Genomic DNA, 19,865 nt, shown 5'->3' with positions numbered 1-19,865 from the left:
TGGAAGATGGCAGTCTGAGATTTGGGTGCCAGCCTGGTGAGAGCCCTATTCTAACTCACTGACCATTGTCTTCGTGTTGTCTTCATGTTGTCTTCGTGTTGTCTTCTTCCTTAAATGGCAGACAGAGGGCTTTTGCAAGGACAGTAATTTCATTCATGATCTAATTACATCTTAACGGTTCCACCTCCTAATACTATCACATTAAAGGTTAGGGTTCCAATTTACCAATTTCGGGGGTGACACAAGCGTTCAGTCCATAATGATATTCTAGTCACGCTAGTTTTTATTTTTTAGATTATCATAAAGAAAAATTGATTTTTTTCTCTTTTCATGTGCAGTTCTTTGCATTTTAACACATGTATAAGTGTGTGTAACCACCACTGTAATTAGAATAAGGTATAGTTTCACCACTCAAAAAACCTCCCTGTGCTAACCCTTTGTGGTCACAGTCTCCCTCCACTCATAACTCCTGACAACTGCTGCTCTACTCTCCATTATTACAATTTAGTGTTTTCAAGAATGTCATATAAATGGAATCATGTAGCATGTAACTTCTCGTGACTGGATTGTTTCACCCAGCATAATGTCTTGGGTTCGTCCAAGTTGTTTCAAGTATCAGTAATTTGTTCTATTCTCGAGTTCCTTTATTGCTGAGTAGTGTTCCAAGGTATGGATGTACCAATGTTTGCTTATCAATTCATCCACTGAAAGACATTTGGGTTGTTTTTAATTTAGGGCTGTTACAAATAAACCTGATATGGATCTTCGTGTACAGATTTTTTTGTAAACATATGCACAGATAGTACCATGCCCTATATACAGTGTGTTTTTACCTATACATACATACCTATGATGACATTTAATTTATAAATTAAGCCCAGTAAGAGATTAACAACAACAATAAAATAGAATAATTGTAACAATATACCATAATAAAACTTATATAAATGCGGTCATTCTCAAAATATCTTATTGTACTATGTCCACATTTTCACTTAGATGAAGCCCCACATGGCTTCTCTTTGCCATATGCAAATTGCCAGCATCATAAACTTTGTGCTTTGGGCCCATCATTAAGTAAAATAAGGGTTACTGGAACACAAGCATTGTGATGCTGCGGCAATTGATCTGATAACCAGTTAATAAGTGATTAATGGGCTGGTGGCGTGTACAGCGTGGATATGCTAGATGAAGGGATGATTCGTATCCCGAGAAGGATGGAGTAGGATAGCCAGAGATGTTATCATGCTACTCGGAATGGCGTGCAATTTAAAATTTAAGTATTGTGTATTTCTGGAATTTTTTATTTAATATTTTTGGACCAGGGTTCACTGTGGGTAACTGAAACTATGAAAAGCTACACTCATGTAAGGGGGAACAGCTATACAGTAAATGTCTGTTTAACTTTATAGAAAAATGCCCATTTTGTTCTAGAGTTTCTGTACCATCTTGCATTTCCACCAGCAATATTTGATAATACCTTATGCTCCATTTCCTATAAGCCCTTGGTATTGCCAAGTTTTAGCCATTCTAATAAGTGTATAATAGTATCTCAATGTGGTCTTAATTTACGTTCCCTAATGGCTAATGATGTCGAATATTTTTTTATCTCCTCTTTAGTGAAATGTCTATTCATGTCCATGGCCCATATTTTAATTGGGTTGTTTTCTTATTGTTGAATTTTAAGACTTCTTTTTCTAGTCTCGATACAAGTCCTTTGTTGGATATGTGATGTACAAATATTTCCTCCCAATCAGTAGCTTGTCTTTTCATCCTCTCAACAGTCCACTGATTTCTGCTCTTTTTATCATTTCCTTCCTTTAAAGCAGCAGTCCCCAACCTTTTTGCCACCAGGGACTGGCACTCCTATGAGAATCGAATGCCTGGTGATCTGAGGTAGAGCTGAGGCAGTGATGCTAGTGAGGAGTGGCTGCAAATACAGATGAAGCTTTGCTCACTTGCCCACCTCTCACCTCCTGCTCTGCGTCCTGTTCCTAACAGGCCACAGTCGGGTACCAGTCCACGGCCTGGGGGTTGCAGACCCCTGTTTTAAGGAACAAAAGTTTTTATTTTGGCAAAATCCAATTAAGCAATTTTTTGTTTTCTAGATTATGGTTTTGGTATCATGTCTAAGAATTCTTCTTTCCTCATGAAGATTTTCCACTATGTTTCCTTCCAAAAGATTTATAGTTTTATGCTTTACATTTAAATTTGTGATCCATTTGAGGGTGTTCCTTCATCTTCTACTTTCTAGAAGAGATTGTGTAGAATTAGTTATTTTTCCTTTTAACAGTGGGTAGAATTCACCTGTGTAACCATGTGGGCCTGGAAATTTCTTTCCTGGAAGGTTTTAACTACAACTGCAATTTATTTAATAGTTATAAGACTATTCATGTTGTCCATTTAATTTTGGGTTAGTTTTGGTAGTTTGTAGTTTTCAAAGAATTGGTTCATTTCATGAAAATCGTAGAATTTATTGGCATAAAGTTGCTCATAATATTCCTTAATTTGTTCCTTTTGATATTTGTACTCATGTTACCTCTTTCATTTCTGACACTGATAATTTGAGTCTTCATTCTTTTTTTCCTGGTTAGTCTCATTAGCGGTTTATCAATTATATTGATCTTCTCAAAGAACCAGCTTTTGGATTTCACTGGTTGCTCTGTTTTTTCATTTTCTAGTCCACTGATTTCTGCTCTTTTTATCATTTCCTTCCTTCCACTTGTTTTGGATTTATTTTGCTGCTCTTTTTCTAGTTTCTTAAGGAAGAAGATTATTAGATTACTGATTTGATACCTTTCTTCTTCTAATATAAACTCTTAGTGCTAAAAATTTCCCTCTGAATTTTGATAGAATGGATTTTCATTTAGTTCAAGCTGCTCTTGAGACTTTTTCTTAGATCTGTGGATTACTTAGAAGTATGTGGTTTAATTTCCCAGTATCTGGAGATTTTGTATTACCTGTTATTGATTTCTAGTTTAATTCAGTAATGGTCTGAGAACATCTTTTGTGTGATTTCAATTATTTTATATTTGTTCATTTGCTTTATGACAGAGGATATGGCCTATCTCGTAAACGTTCCCTATGCACCTGAAAAGCATGTATATTCTTTTGATGTTGGATAGCGTGCTCTATACAGGACAATTAGATGCAGCTGGTTGACAATGTTATTCAGTTCTTCTGTATCTTTGCTTTTTTTTTCTGACTGCTAGTTTTATCTATTGCTGAGAAAGGAGTGTTGAAGTCTCCAACTATAATGCTTCCTGTATTTTTAAGCTGTTAGATGCATACCCATTTAGGACTTTTATGTCTTCTTTGTACTTGACTCTTTTAACACTATGAAATGCTTTTCTTTTTTCATGTTAATTTTCTTTGCTCTGGTCTACTTTGTGCAATATTAATACAGACTCTTGTTTTTTTTTAAATTAACATTTACATGGTATATCTTTTTCTATTCTTTTATTCTTAGCTTACCTATACCTCTATATTTGAAGTAAATTCCTTGCAGGCAAACATATACAGTAGTCTATTCTTATCTGTGATTTTGCTTTCCTCAGTTTTAGTTACCTGTAGTCAACTCTGGTCCAAAAATATTAAATAGAAAATTCCTGAAGTAAACAATTTATTAGTTTTAAATTGAGCACAGTTCTGAGTAGGGTGATGAAATCTTGTGCCATCCTGCTCTGTCCCTCGTGGGAACTTTGTTCAGCATATCCATGCTGTACATGCTACTTGCCCGTCAGTCACTTAGCGGTCTCTGAAATCAGATCAACTGTGGAGGTATCACAGTGTTTGTGTTCGAGCAACCCTTATAGCAGACTAATGCTAATCACAATGCTTATGTCATTCACCTCACTTCACTCATAGACATTGTATCATCTCACGTTGTTATAAGAAGAAAGTATGTACAGTACAATAAGATATTTTGAAAGAGATTACATTCACATAACTTATTGTTATAATTGTTTTATTTTATTATTTGTTATTGTTAATATTCTACTGGGCCTAATAAATTAAACTTTATCAAAGGTATGTGTGTACAGAAAAAAATATATTATATTATATTTTTTTCTGTACACACATACCTTTATATATATATATGAAATAATACATATATATATACATACCTATATATATATATATATATGAAATAATCTGTGGTTTCAGGCATCCACTGAGGATCTTGGAACATATCCCGTAAAGATAAGGGGGAAGCGCCTACTGTACTTGGGTCATAGGTTTTATTCATCCTGATAATCTCCATTTTAATCAGTTTGATTAGACCATTTAATTTAATTAATATGTTTGGATTTAAGAATACCAATTTGTTATTTTTTTCTATTGTTCCCTCTATTCTTGACTCTCGTTTGCTTTTTCTTGCCTTCTTTTGGAACATTTTAACTTTTTTTAGTATTTTGTTCTAATTTTTTTATTGTGATTTTGAGTATATCTCTTCAGATAGTGTTTTTCTACTTCCCTTTGTATGATGGTTTTTCTAAGGGTACTAAGATTTTTACAGTCTACTTACAATTAATATTTTATCACTTTAATTGGAACATAGCAGCATTCCACTGTGTAGGCCTATTCGTTCTTTCCTCTATATGCTATAGTTGTCTTTTATATAACATCTAAATATGTTAGAACTACCAGCAGACAATAATTTTTGCTTTCAAACATCAAATATATTTAAGGAACTAAAGTGGAGAATAGACTGTTGTATTTACCCAGATAATCACTTTTTTGGTTATTTCTTTATTCTTATTTTTTTGGTATATTAACACTGATTTTATATAAAGCCAATTTTGTCTAATATTGTATAGCCACTTCAGCTTTTTTTTTATGAATGGTTTATTTACTTCAGGCTTGTTAAGAGAGTCAAGATGTGTGTTTGGATGAGTCGGCGGTATAGAAGAACTTGGCTGTTGTTTGTAGAGGTGTATTTTAGAAAGAGTTGGAAGAGAAGGTGAGAGGAATTTTCTGGCCCAGATGATTGCTTAATGATTTAAAACAACAGAGTACCTAAGAAAAAGTATGTAAGGCCTAAGAAAGACCTTCTCTACAGAGTTGAATTTAACTCCTTTCACACCATCAAATTCATAACAAAGGGCAAAATAAAATGTCTCATCCAGATTTTTATTATTGTTATTGACTTAATATATGTTTTTCTACCCTTTTACTTTCACCCTATTTGTATCTTTGAATCTAAATTGTGTATCCTGTAGACAACATGTAGTTGGACATACGTTTTATCGAGTCCGACAATTTCTGCCTTTTGATTGGATACCTTAATCCCTTCACATTTAGTGTTATTATTGATATGGTTGGATTTATGTCTGCCATTTTATTTTTCATTTAATGTTTGTCTCCTGACATTTTCCCTCAATTCTTCCTTTATTGCTTTCTTTGCATTATGAATCTTTTGTAGTATAACATTCTTTTAATGACTTTTTTATTATATAGGTATTTAAAAAATTATTTTTTAGTCATTGCTTTAGGTTTTACACATATATCTTAACTTTTCAGAATCCATTTCAGATTTATACTAACTTAATTGTAGTGATATTTAAAGGCATTATTCTCATATAGCTCTATTGCATCTTCCCATTTGGTGCTAGTTTTTTTTTTTTTAGGCGAGGCAACCCTTGGTTGACCTCACAGATTGCAAGGACCTTGTCAGCTTACAATCTCTTATTTTTTATTTTTTATGCCTAGAGCACCTGGTCTTCCTAGGTGGTCTCCAATCCAAGTACTAACCAGACCCGACCCTGCTCAGCTTCCAAGATCAAGTGGGATTGGGCTCGTTCAGGGTAGCATGGCCATAGACTGGTGCTACTTTTTAATACATATTACTTAATATGTGTTAAAAATTCAAAAATAAATTGTTATAAATATTACTTTATATAATTTTATGTCTTTTAAAGAAGTCGAGAGAAGAAAGATGAGCAGGTATATATTTATAGAGTTTGTTTTTGTAACTTTCTTATTTACCAATTTTGATTCTCTTCATTTGTTCCTGTGTTTTCAAGTTACCACCGAGTATCACTACCTTACTGCAATACAGATTTGCTCCCACTCAATTCCTTTGTGCTATGATTGTCTAATGGATTACACTTCTCTCTGTTAAAAATCAAAATACGATTACATACTTGTTGTTTTATAAGTACTTTTAAAAATCACTTATGTTAAGAAAGGAAAAGAAATATGCATTTATATTGTCTTTTATAGTTACTTTTACTGGTTGGTGTCTTTCTTTTTTATTAGGATTTGAATTGTTTTTAGGGTCTCTTATTTTCTACTTCAATGACTTCCTTTAGCATTTCTGGATAAATATAGGTCTTCTTGTACAAATTCTCTCAGGTTTTGTTTATCTGGAATGTCATGTGCCACATAGTGACATTTTGGTCAATGATGTACTGTCTAATGTTGGTCCCATAAGAATATAATGGATTATAAACAAAGTTTGCTTGCTACATTGAAAGAAAAGGCTGAGCCTGACTAATGTTGAATTTACTGCTAGCTTTGGGTGGTTTAAATAGATGAGGAGGCTGAGCATGTTGTCCACCCTCGCTGTCCCTGTGTGTAGCTGGGGCCTGGAGTTGGTGAGGGTGTTAAGGAGAAGTCACCTCCTCTCCATAGCCCTCTTCCTGCCTCTCCAATACACATATGTGAACACACATACTTTATCTTTTATATAGTATTTTTACTGTACCTTTTCTATGTTTAGATATGTTTAGATACATAAATACTTACCACTGTGTTATGGTTGCCTGCAGTATTCAGTATAGTAACATGCTGTACAGGTTTGTAGCCTAGGTGTGTAGTAGGCTATACCATCTAGGTTTGTGTAAATGCACTCTCCAATATCTGCACAATGTCAAAATCACCTAACGACACATTTCTCAGAACATATCCCTGTCATTAAGCAACACATGACTGTATTTCACTTTCATTTTTGAAAGATAGATTTGCTAGCTATAAGATTCATGGTTGACAGTTCCCCCCCCACCTCAACACTTTGAATATGTCATTCCACTATTTCTGGCCTCCAGTTGTTTCTGATGAGAAATCACCATGTGATGAGTCATTTTTGTCTTGCTGCTTTCGAAATTCTTTGTCTTTCAGCATTTTACTATGATTTTTTTGTGTGTGTGTATGTGTGTGGATTTCTTTATATTACTTGGAAATTCTTGGATGTGTAGATTAATGTTTTTCATCAAATTTGGTCACAATTGTACTAGCTTTGATAAGAACCCAGGACAATAACTGCTTTTCTTGACTTGGTTTCTAAACTTCTATATATACTATATCTGGGTACACACCTAATAGTCTGACACAAATGCTGCAAAATTCAAGTATCAATAAGAACTAAGTTTTCTTGATAGTTATGTTCTTTTGCATGACGTGAAATGGCTATACGGCTTCTCAAACTTTGATTATGGCCCTGTGTTTATCCCAATAGTTAGATTTGGATTTTAAATACAGAAGGAGAGCAATAGTTGCCCCCAAATCCTATTTATTAGGATGTTTGCATTTGAGATGAAATGGTGAAGAGATTCTTTATGTCCTTGAGACAAAGCCCCACTAATGTTAATAAATCACAGGAACGAGTTCGTGATGACTATTCTTTTTTGTAATACTTTCAGGCATTGAGTAGTAACTGTGCTGAGCAGGTAGAAACTGAGCTCTGGATAGAGCTTCTCCGTACTTGTTGTCTGGCCAATCAGAAAATGGAGTGGGTAATAGAAGAGAATGGAGAACTGTGGGATAAAATTATTGTAAGAAGAAGATGTAGGCTAGGATAGCTTTTTTTCTGTCAAGAATATTGACATTTTTAGATGGGAATGAGAATTTCTGTAAGTGGTCCAAGGAATCCAGAAGACATAAAAGTTTGGAATAGCATGGATATAGTAGACTCTAAGATAAAAATTTTTATTTCTTAATGATGCTAGGGATATTGATGAGCATCTTTCAATTTACAGATTTCCAGATCTAAAAGAATGCTCAACAGTTTCTTAAATGTACACACACACACATGCACGTTTTTACCCGTTATTGTCATTCATTCTTTCATTAAATACATACTGAGTTTCTACTGTGTGCTAAGTATCATTCAAGGTATTAGAAATAAAACAGTGAAGAAAACATAAATATCCCTGACACCATAAAGCTCATGTTCTAGTGGAGAGAGACAGATGAGAAACAATCAAAAATAAATTCTGTGGTATAATGGAAGGTGATAAGTGCCACAGAAATAAACAAAGCCTTGTAAGGGGGCAAAATCAAGGAAATGTGAGGATTTTAAGAGGTTACTTTGCTCGACTTGAGGGAAATTAATTTGAAAACCTAGATGACATGAATGCTTTTCTAGGAGAATATAAATTACAAAAATGATTGTGAAGGAGAGAAATTCTAATCAAATCGGATATCATAAAATATCTAAAGAGGTTATGTATAAATGGTCATTCTCCTATGTATTTAGCGGGAGTGGAATTTGTACAGTGTAATAAACTCTTTGGAAAGTATTCTAACAATGTCTACTAAAATTATATATATATACACACATATGTAAATCATATACATAATACATATATATGTCTTTTAGTCACACAGTCTTACTATTGGGATTCTATCTAGTATTTAGAAATAAAAATATCAGTTTGTAAGGCTGTTTGTATACGGTAATATTTGTAGTATCAAAAAGACTGAAAACAACTTCAGTGTTCTATAACAGGGTGAATAACTGATGATGGAGCCATACAATGACTATTCTGCCTCAATTAAAAAGAGAATATATATGGTTTACTTGGAGACACGTCAGTAATCAGAAAAGTATATAGTAGGCTAATGCGTAAATTTTTGGAAAAGATAAAGAATTTTCCCCATTACATGCAGATAACATGTTTGTGTATATTTGAATGAAATAAAGAAATGTATGGAGGGAAACATGTCATTTTTAATATTGGTTATTTGGAGTTTTGGGAGAGCGTGTTGGCTTTCTCTTTGTGGTTTTTGGCTTGTTGCCTTAGGCAGGACTTTTAGTTTGAAAGGCAAATCCAGTAAGATGTTTTAGAAAAAGCTTTTCTTTCAGCTTTTTCTGTGCTTATTTTAATGTGAATAAAGAAAAACATCTGCTTGAGTGCTAGGTAAGAGTGATGCAGGAGACTCAGGGTAAGTGGTGTGATTCATTTGATATCCATAAGGCAGGACTTGTGAGTTTTCCCAGATTTTGCCCAGTGACTGAGTTTTCACGTTGATGCAGTAAGTAATCTTGAGAAGTTACTCAGGTTCTCTCAACCCAAGGTTTTTCATCAGCAAAATGAGGGTTAAAAATATCTACCACACATATTTTTGTTGCGAAATGACATATTAAAGGATTTTGAGAATGTTAAGCTTTTAACTCAATAAGTTTTAATTTAATTCTAATTTCCTGACATTTCGAGAGGCTGTGATATACCATTGCATGACTGCTATAGGGATGCAAAAAAAAAATGTATAAGGCAAGAGGATAAAGACAGGTAAATTCGTAACCATACAAAGCATTATATCAAGTGCCAGATGAATATTACCTATTTTAATGTATTATTGAATGCAAAATGACCAGGGAAGACTTCGTAGAAGAGGTGAGACAATACACGTATTAGAGAAGCGCATGATTAGGATAGCACTAGCGCAGAACAGACAGAGGCTCTCACACCGGTACTTGAGTTTTGCAGTAGATACCTGAGTAGACGCAAGAGCACCCCCTTCCGGAACTAAGCTGCTCTGGCCCCTTCTCCGTGCCTCCACGCGAGCGCGGTGCGGGCGGTACGCAGGCGCGGGGAACACAGGAGGGCTCGCAAAGGCTCGACAGGCGCGCATGCGTGCAGCTCTTTGGAGGCGGTAGCTTCTTCGGCGTCGAGAGTGGAGGCTGAGTGCTAAATCGTGTGGGGCGCAAACGGGATTCGCCTGTTAGTCGGGTAGGCATAGGTAGGACTGCTGCCCTGTGGGGAGTAAGAGGGTGGAAGGCAGGAGCCCCATAGCGTGGGGTCCTGAGCCTTTCCTCTGAGATCCGGGCCGACTTATTGTATCTGTGTCGCAGCGGCTGCGCACAAAATGGCGGCGGGCAGACGGCGGGGGCGGGAGGAGGATGGGGGACCCCCGGGATGGGAAGAGAAGCTTGGCTGCCCTGTTGCCGCGTCCGCTCACCTGACTGCCCGGGAGGGCCGGGTTGGGTACCCGTGCTAGGACTGTGCTTCTGGAAGAGCCGTCTGACGCCGATGCACTGGGCCAGAGATCAAGAACAGCCCTTTGGCAAGGCCGTGGCGGCCCCTTCCCCATCGGCGCAGGGCTTGCCGAGGCCGCGCCAGCCCAGACAGCCAGAGCAGACGGTGGTGAGGGAGCACCGAGGAGGGAATAACCATTCCCATCGGGCCTTGAAGAGAGGCGTTGGAGCTTGAGCTGAGAGCCCTTTGGCTAGCGACGTGTCGTGCAAGAAACGTGGAGAGAAGAGCATGTTTGGGGCTGGGGGAGTCGGGTTGTGGGTGGATGTTACAAATCAGCGGATTTTGCTGGCCTGTGTTTCTTGCTTGCCTTGTGCGGGTATGAAAGCAGAGAAATTCTCACCCAGTGCGGGACACAGAGGGCTTATAAGTGGCTCTGATATTTATTACCAGATCTTTCAGAATAATCGTGAAAACGGATCGTTGTTGGTTTATTTTTGTCTGATTCCTATCTTGGGTCCTGTTAAAGGTAGGGGGGAGAAATAGACCATATACTTGAATCCTTAAGGGCGTTTGAAACTGATCTTTTGTCGTTAGAGGTAAATGCGAATGAAGGAGACGTAAAGTACTACAAAATTTTTAGTTGAACTAGTTAATGAAGGCTTTCTCAAGCTAATTTTTCTTAATAGAATTTGCTGTTAGGCGAAATTTAGAGGAAAAACTTTTAATCTGAAGGTCTTCTGAAGAAAAATTTGTCAGGATCCGACGACTTATGTTGGTTCAAATTCTTTTGCTAAAGAGCTTTGGAATTGTTCTCAAAATTATTTCTTCTTTTTTTCCTTCATTTGTTGTAAAGTGTTAAGTTTATTTTTCAGAGATGTTTGCCGGTGCAGATTTGCAGTTAAAGTTGATGAACTGGAAAAAAAATTTTACCAAAAAAAAATGAATTTAATGAAATTTATACAAAAAAATAAACATAATTTATATTATTTCAACATAGCTTTAAATTTTGTTGATGATTTGGTATTCTAGACTTAGTGGGCTTATGTTGCATTTTAAAAATTTGACAGCATTTATACACTTTGTTTTGTATTCCCATACACTGTAATATGCGGTTTTAAATAATTATGTGGACTGACATTAATACACTAAAATATACTGCACCATTCCTTCCTTGGTTGATTGTGTTGAAGCAAGTGTAAAAGAAAAACAGATGGAAGAAATCACAAAATCTCATTTTTTATTGGCTAGCTTTCAGAGTGTATTGTCATACATTATCTGTTAACTTGAATATTGGTTATATTTTAGTTTTGTAATCTCTTGTATGTAATCTTCCGTTATGGAGGGTGCATAAACAGATACTCTGGTTTAAAAACATTTCTTACAGTCATTGATAACTTTGTACTTTGTGGCTGTCGTAAAATTTTTTCTCTTGGGTGCTCTTAAGGTGATAATATGGAAATTTTGTTTTCATTTAACAAAGGAAAATGAGAGAAATAGTTTAGTGGAAAGAATAGGTTTTGGAATCAGAAGATCTGGATTCAAATTTCAGTTTTCCTCTTACTGTATGTGTGAGATTTGGGGTAAGTTATTTTAGCCTTTCTGAATTTTTGCTTCCTTATCTTGTAAAATGGTGATGATGCTACTTCCTGCTTGGGATTGTTGAGAGGATTAAGTGAGAATGTTTGGAAAGCTCCTATCCCTTGGCATTTAACTAGGTGCTTAATAAATGTCAGCTGTTACTTTTATTACAAATTTTTAAGTGCTTAGGCAGTGTCTTTTTATTTAAAAAAAAATTGCACCTGTAGATACTTCCTTTTAATTAAAAAGAGGGTTAAAGGAATTTAGCTTAAATTGATAGAATTTTGGAACTGAAAGATCATCTAATTTTTCATTAAAATATTTTGCGCATCTATAAACTTTATGTCTCTCATAGCACTTGTCAAAACATTGTAACCATTTATTTATATGATTGTTATGTTCACTTTTGTATCTGCCGCAGTGCTTGGTATGTATTAGATGCTCACATGTTGAATGAATGAACTCAGCTGGTAGTTGCCAAGAATCTGAATAAGAACACAGGCCCTTGGAGTCCAATTTCTGTTTTTACTACTATGACTAAATGTATACTGGTCGAGGTTTACATAAATCTATCGAAATTCTTAATAAAATGCTGTACATACTAGGAAGCAGTGCTTCTAGTATGGATACCCAGTACCATAGTTTGGGCTCTTCTGCATGGAAATAGGAGCTACTGAATGTTGAAATGTGGTTTAGAGATTTTCTAAACTGAAAGTAATTGTATTTGTGGCTAAAGCCAATAGCTCCTCTTTGTATTCAACTTTACTTACTCTTTTATTGTTTCAACTTTATTTACTGTAGTCTGAAATTTATGATTGAAAATTAAAATGGAAGGGAAATAGGTGTATGGAAGATAAGAGAATAATAAAAAGGAAGAGGTGAGTCGTAGAAATAAAACATAGCTGTCTGTACTCATTTGCAATGACATGGATGAACCTAGAGGTTATTATGCTGAGTGAAATAAGTCAGAGAAAGATAGATACTATATAATTTCACTTGTATGCTGTATCTAAGGAACAAAAAGAACAAACTAATCAAAAACAGACTCAAATGTAGTGGACAGTTTGACCGACAGAGGGGAGAGGTTGGGAGGCTGGGAGAATGGGGTGAAGGGTTAAAGAAGTACAAATTAGTAGTTGATAGTTGGGCACGGGGAGCATGGAAGAGGGAATGCAGTTAGCATTAATATGATGGCTAAATGGAGGGCCAGGGGAAGGAGGGAGCAATTGGGGGGATGGTTTTATGAACATTGTAGAGGTCTAACTAATGTACTGTATACTTGAAACTAATTTAAATAAATAAATTTATTTTAAAAAATATAGCTATACTAATGATCAGTGAGGGTCAAGAATAAAAGGTTTTGCTTTGAAAAGAAAGTTCCGGTAGTATAGGAGAAAGTTTTAAGGTACATATTTTGATATTTTCTAGTGGTTATCTTGGAGTACATATATTTTGGGTTATTTTTCAACTCTCGAGCCCCTTGAATACCAGAATATATTTATTGTTATAGTCTTTTTAAAGTATACTTTTCCTGCCCCATTTCTGCAGGCTTCATTTTATTAAACTTTCATTTCCTTCTTGTCCCTGCTAATGAGTGAATGTTTCCTACTTTTGAATTTCTTCACTTCTTTAAAAAGATTTTATTATGGAAAAATTTTAAACATACAAAAGCAGAGAGTATAATAATTTACCACCATGTACCTATAACCCAACTTTAACAATTGCAAGCTAATAGTAACCTTGTCTCTATTGTCCACCCTATGATTTTTTAAGCAAGTCTCATGTCATATTTATCAATCTATAGTTGTAAAATTTCTCTAAAACATTAGAGAAAAAACATTTGCTTATCACAACCTAAAGTAATAGTTCCTTAATGTTAGATATTTAGTCAGTATTCACTTTTTCAGTCGTGTCTCATACCACGCACATGTGTGTATACATGTATTAAGTTAATTTCTGTTACCATATTGAAAATTTTAGTAATTACCCAAGTCTTAATGAAAGGAACAAATACCTACCTGCTTCTTAAGTATTTTGTTTACTATCTAACATTTGAGCACCTGTTGGCATGTGAGGAAAGATAATTTAATTACATTTCACTTCAACATTTTTAAGTGAGTATTGTTTTAATTCCCATTTTCCACATGACCAAACTGAGGCTTGAGCTAACTTTCTTGGGGTTCACAGTTTTAGCAAGCAGGAGGACCAGAATTAAAACTGAATCTAGGGTCTGAGTTCTTTAAAAACTATGCTACATAAGTGTTAAAATTTTGCTTATGGGAGTTAACCAATTTTGCATGAAGTCATTCAATGGCACCCCTCCTAGCAGGGTGGGTGTCTTCAGGTCAGTGGAAATTTCTCCAAAGATCAGATTATAATGGATTGCATAATGGGCTAACAAACAGTTAGGGAGTGAACATGATGATGAAAACGAAGGACTAAATCCAAATATTTGCTTAGGGCTGATATTGCAGGTTTTCTGCCTCTTGCCATACTTGCTTACAGTCCAGTCCTTTTTTTCACTGAGTATATCACTTAAGAAGTTAGTCCAGGGTTGGACTTAAAACTTGGGTCATTAACTTTTTGAATGAATTAAAGCCCTGGCTGACTGAAATTCCCTCTCTCTCCCCTTTTTCTTCTTCCCTCTATCCTTTTACACCCACACTCACAGCTATTTATCCCATTCCCTGAACTATTTGAGAGTAAGTTGCCTATATTGCACTCTTTTACCATCATTTATTTCCTAGGAATAGGATATTTTATTTTGTAGTTACGGTACAGTTATCAATATCAGTAAGTTTAACATTGATAAAATTCTGTAATCTACCATGTTCTGGTTTTGTCAGTTGACCCAATAATGTTCTTTATGGCAGTGTCCCCCCCCCACCCCCCCACTACAGGATCAGTATGGGATTATATAATTGTGTTTAGTTGTCATGTCTCTTTAGTTGTCTTTACTCTGGAAAGTTTCCGTAGCCGTTTTTTGCCTTTGCAGAGTTGACATATTTGAAGAATACAATGTGCTTTTTTCCCCCTATTGATTTCCTTACAATTTTATTATGTTTTACATATTTTTCTTAAAGCTGTTACCATATTGAAAATTTTAGTAATTACCCAAGTCTTAATGAAAGGAACAAATACCTACCTGCTTCTTAAGTATTTTGTTTACTATCTAACATTTGAGCACCTGTTGGCATGTGAGGAAAGATAATTTAATTACATTTCACTTCAACATTTTTAAGTGAGTATTGTTTTAATTCCCATTTTCCACATGACCAAACTGAGGCTTGAGCTAACTTTCTTGGGGTTCACAGTTTTAGCAAGCAGGAGGACCAGAATTAAAACTGAATCTAGGGTCTGAGTTCTTTAAAAACTATGCTACATAAGTGTTAAAATTTTGCTTATGGGAGTTAACCAATTTTGCATGAAGTCATTCAATGGCACCCCTCCTAGCAGGGTGGGTGTCTTCAGGTCAGTGGAAATTTCTCCAAAGATCAGATTATAATGGATTGCATAATGGGCTAACAAACAGTTAGGGAGTGAACATGATGATGAAAACGAAGGACTAAATCCAAATATTTGCTTAGGGCTGATATTGCAGGTTTTCTGCCTCTTGCCATACTTGCTTACAGTCCAGTCCTTTTTTTCACTGAGTATATCACTTAAGAAGTTAGTCCAGGGTTGGACTTAAAACTTGGGTCATTAACTTTTTGAATGAATTAAAGCCCTGGCTGACTGAAATTCCCTCTCTCTCCCCTTTTTCTTCTTCCCTCTTATCCTTTTACACCCACACTCACAACTATTTATCCCATTCCCTGAACTATTTGAGAGTAAGTTGCCTATATTGCACTCTTTTACCATCATTTATTTCCTAGGAATAGGATATTTTATTTTGTAGTTACGGTACAGTTATCAATATCAGTAAGTTTAACATTGATAAAATTCTGTAATCTACCATGTTCTGGTTTTGTCAGTTGACCCAATAATGTTCTTTATGGCAGTGTCCCCCCCCCACCCCCCCACTACAGGATCAGTATGGGATTATATAATTGTGTTTAGTTGTCATGTCTCTTTAGTTGTCTTTACTCTGGAAAGTTTCCGTAGCCGTTTTTTGCCTTTGCAGAGTTGACATATTTGAAGAATACAATGTGCTTTTTTCCCCCTATTGATTTCCTTACAATTTTATTATGTTTTACATATTTTTCTTAAAGGAAAAATTATCAGACCTCTAACATTAAATTCCAAGGATGTGAGGAATTACTGGCTGAATGTGAATCTGGTGGCAAAGGCACCCGGATGCCTTTTTTTTTTAATAGAACATTTCTCATTTTGGATTTGTCTTAAGCTTCCTTTTGATTAGGTTCAGATTATGCATCCCTGGCCAGAAAAATTACATAAGTGATGCTGTGTCTCCATGGTATCAGATCTGGAGGTGCATGGTGTCCATCTGCCTCTCATGGGTGATATGTTTGATCACATATTTGATCAAAATGTTTGATTCCCGCTACCCCCAACTGATCTGTGGAGAGATGTTTTAGGATTATGCAGGTGTCCTATTAATCAGAACTTTACTCTGGATTTAACATGCATAGATGATTTTTGCCTGAAACAGTCTTTGCTATGGTGTTTACAAAAATGATGATTTTCCAACTTAGCATTCTCTCTACATTTTTATTGCTCTATTGGTATGGAGTTATGAACTCCTGTTTTTTTCAGTGGTTTGTAACTTATAATTGTCCAGTTCTTTATTACGTTCTTCCATTCTATATTTATGTCTTGTCTTCCACAGTGAGAGCCCTGATTTCCAGCAGTATCAAAACATCTACTTATTTATTCAATCCTGTAATATATCTAAAGTAATTTAAGAATTGCTTCCCCATACCAGTGCCAAAAACAAGCAAAAAAACCTACGAAAGGGTAAGAATTTGTAACTCTTCCCTTTCTCCTAGCTTCCCCAATATTGAAGGTATATAAATCAAATTGTAGGTTCATAACTTACTTGCATTAGTTTTCTTTTTCCCCTTCAGTGGGTTATGGCAGTCATTTGAAAAAATGATTAGTTTGCTTTTAAGTTTAGATTTCACCCCCCCTCCTTCTCATCCTTGTTTTAATTTTTTAGAAATTAGATTGGCATGCTTCTGAAACTCAAAACTATGTAATAAGATGTACTTCAGTAAGTATTCCCATTTCCTTTCACTCGGTTCTGTTACCTCATAGGTAACCAACTTCATTGTTTTCTGTTTTATCCTGCCTATGTTTCTTTTTGTAACCATAAGCAGATATGATTTATTTCCATGTCTTATACAAAAGAAACATATGTTCTTTATAGGTAACCAATTTCATGTTTTCTGTGTTGCCCTACCTATGTTTCTTTTCGTAACTATAGGCAGATACATGTTTTCTTATTTCTGTTTCTTAATACAAAAAGTAACATACTATATCTGCTCTTTTGTACTTTGTAAAGACTTTAAGGCATTTGGCCTGATAGTTTAGATACGCTTCATTGAAGATTTTGGAAATCTATTTTAGGCAAATGGGGACATTTTTTGGTTCGTGCACTTCATGAAAGACATGAACAACCAAATGGCAGGGAGGGCAAGGATGCAGTTAGGCCTCAAGAACAATTGGAACTCGGTAGTGAATATCATCAATGCTGTATTTATCTCTTGGTCCTGCTTACCTGTTATATTGACTTTATTTACAGTGTTTGTGCTTTTTCACTAATGTAGTAAATATACTGTCAACAACATTTGAGTTTTATCAACATCCATCATTTTTCTCATTCCTAGTTAAAAAGTCCTGGGAAAGATTTCTTTATTCCAACTTGGATCAGATAGTTTTTCTTGGATCTAATGCATTATATTTGTTGACGGTAGCAAAGTAAGGAAGACCACCAGTGTACATCTCGGGGGCATCATTCACTATGAATACAGTGTTATGTTACTATAAATACAATTATGTATGCAGTGCACATGATCCTTATACTCATATATCTTGTTTAACAAAAACTTGTTTTTCCTGGAAATAACTCTTAAATCATTGCTATGGGGTGTTAATGCATGGTTCTCATGGTGATTTGTTCTTGTCATTAGCAAGTTGAATTTCCATTTTTTTCTAATATGAAATCATGATGTTTATCAATCCTTCCAGGTAGCAGTGAAATTTGTGATGCTCTTCATGTTACCAAATAATGTTTCTAATTGCTTGTTGTTTCTTTGACAATTTTCTTGAGGTACCGCATTTTGACATTTTAACATGCAGTGTGATACTCTCTATTCACACTTAAGGCACCTTCACAATTATGACTTGTATACGTTTCGTGAGATGTGAGGGTACAAAACTAATGGTAGAAAAGAGTTGGCTGGGTGGAGCTATCTATATGATAGAAGAGATTAGCAGAATTGAATGCTGATTAAAGACAGAAGAGCACAGAATGACATGGACTCACTCTTGTATTAACTAGCCAGTGAAATGTTGCATTCTCAGATGTTAACATGGATTTGTATATTCTGGGGCAAACAGTCGCTCTAACAAAGCAGTCCACCTGAAGTGTATGGGTATATACCTAGTAAAGTAACCTTAATGGTAGTTTTCCTTTTGTGATAAGATTGTAGAAAATATTTTATTCCTGTCAGGATGATTTTTTGGGGGGGGTGTGGTAATGAACATATATTTTTATAATTAGAGAAACAAAGCTATAAAATGAATTTAAATTTTATATATCTAGAATACAGCATAGAAAGAAAACCAAGAGTTAAGGTTCTAGTTGTGATCTTACCATTTAGTTCCAAGGCCTTACTTAATTTGTAATCTGGGATTCCCTTGCTCACAAGGTTTTGCGAGGCTCAAATGAGATAATATTAAAGTGCTTTGTTAACCACAAAATGCTATAAAAGTTCAAGTCTAAAGTCTGATACAAATCTTTTCATTGTGAATCTAATGGAGCCATTATGATCTGGCTAATTTTTGAGGATGCTTTCAGATTTTTCGATTTCAGATTTCTTTACCCCTATCTAAATTAAAGATTTCCTTCTTTCTGAAAGACTGCATCAACATAACAGACAGTTCAGTTAAAAAATAAAAAAATTAAAAAACAACAGGCAGTTTTTGATTGTCCATGGTAGTGGATATCTCAAATGCCTCATGGGTCCTACTGGTGATATTTTTTTAATCCATCAAGCCATTTCTTTATGTCTTCCTCAAGAACTCAGTTTCTAATAGAATTTTTCTACTACAATTTTTATGGTCGACATTTTACTGAATATTTCTTATTTTAGAGTAGTATGTTTTAGTTCTTAAAAGGACATAGAAAAGAGTTTTTAACTGCTGTTTGTCAAAATAAAAGTTTCGGAATTCAGAATGTTTTGTGACAAATGTCCTGTTTTTGAAAAATGTTAATATAGGAAAATAAAACGTTGATTGAAAATAACAGTGTAGTTCTAATTTCATACAGTAAAGTTTGGTATACCCTCCTCCCCTTACCATTCATGCATGCATGCACATATACAAAACTAGAAGAAATTATATCAAAATATTAGTTCACTCTAGACGATGGTTTTATTGATAAGGATTTCAGTTACTTTTGTTTTCTGTAACAAGCATGTGTTACTTATCAAGAATAAAAATTTATTTTAAAGAGTTAATACTACTTAATTGCAATTGTTTTCAAAGAAGTTAATAATTAAGAATTCAGATCTCAACCCAGATTTTTCCATGATTTCATAAGTTGGCTATCCATTAATTCCTCTAGGGAAACGAATCTCTTTATGGCCAGAGCTGGAATTAAATGAAAAAGGCTTTATAATACCTGTCTTTATTTGTTCACTTGTTTTTGCATTGTTAGTGCCAAATTTACTCTCGTCTTATTGGTTCCTGTTCCTTAGTCACATTGTTTTTAGGTTATATCAGTATCATTCTCAGAAGACAAGGTTTATTTTCTTGGGTGTTGCATAACCTAATTCTTAATCAGAGGTTTCTTATCAAGAACTCTTTGCTTGTTTTGCTTAATCTTTGTTTCACAAGTTTTTTCTACCAAAAAAGTATAGTGAAACAGAAAAAGTGGAACATGAAATTGTTTAATAACTA

General features: G+C 35.0%; 1 protein-coding gene and 1 pseudogene across 4 annotated transcripts in view; one reads left to right on the top strand and one right to left on the bottom strand.

The window, feature by feature from the left end:
- Nucleotides 1–5,705: 5,705 nt before the first annotated feature.
- LOC112478048 lies at nt 5,706–5,824 on the bottom strand (annotated as a pseudogene).
- Nucleotides 5,825–9,813: 3,989 nt separating this feature from the next.
- The window catches only part of ZNF638 (zinc finger protein 638), a 78,692-nt gene continuing 68,640 nt past the window's right edge, over nt 9,814–19,865 (top strand). For 3 of the 4 annotated variants that reach the window (XM_006909502.3, XM_015587553.2, XM_015587551.2), the window contains exon 1: nt 9,814–9,956. The gene's annotated coding sequence lies outside the window, so the exon portion shown is untranslated. Of the gene's footprint in view, nt 9,967–19,865 lie in introns of all 4 variants that reach the window. The other variant, XM_015587552.2, reaches the window with a different exon arrangement.

Source organism: Pteropus alecto, unplaced genomic scaffold (genome assembly GCF_000325575.1).
Source record: "Pteropus alecto unplaced genomic scaffold, ASM32557v1 scaffold131, whole genome shotgun sequence".
Lineage (NCBI taxonomy): Eukaryota > Metazoa > Chordata > Mammalia > Chiroptera > Pteropodidae > Pteropus > Pteropus alecto.
The sequence above is the reverse complement of the archived record's forward strand: the minus strand, read 5'-3'. Positions and strand labels throughout refer to the sequence as shown.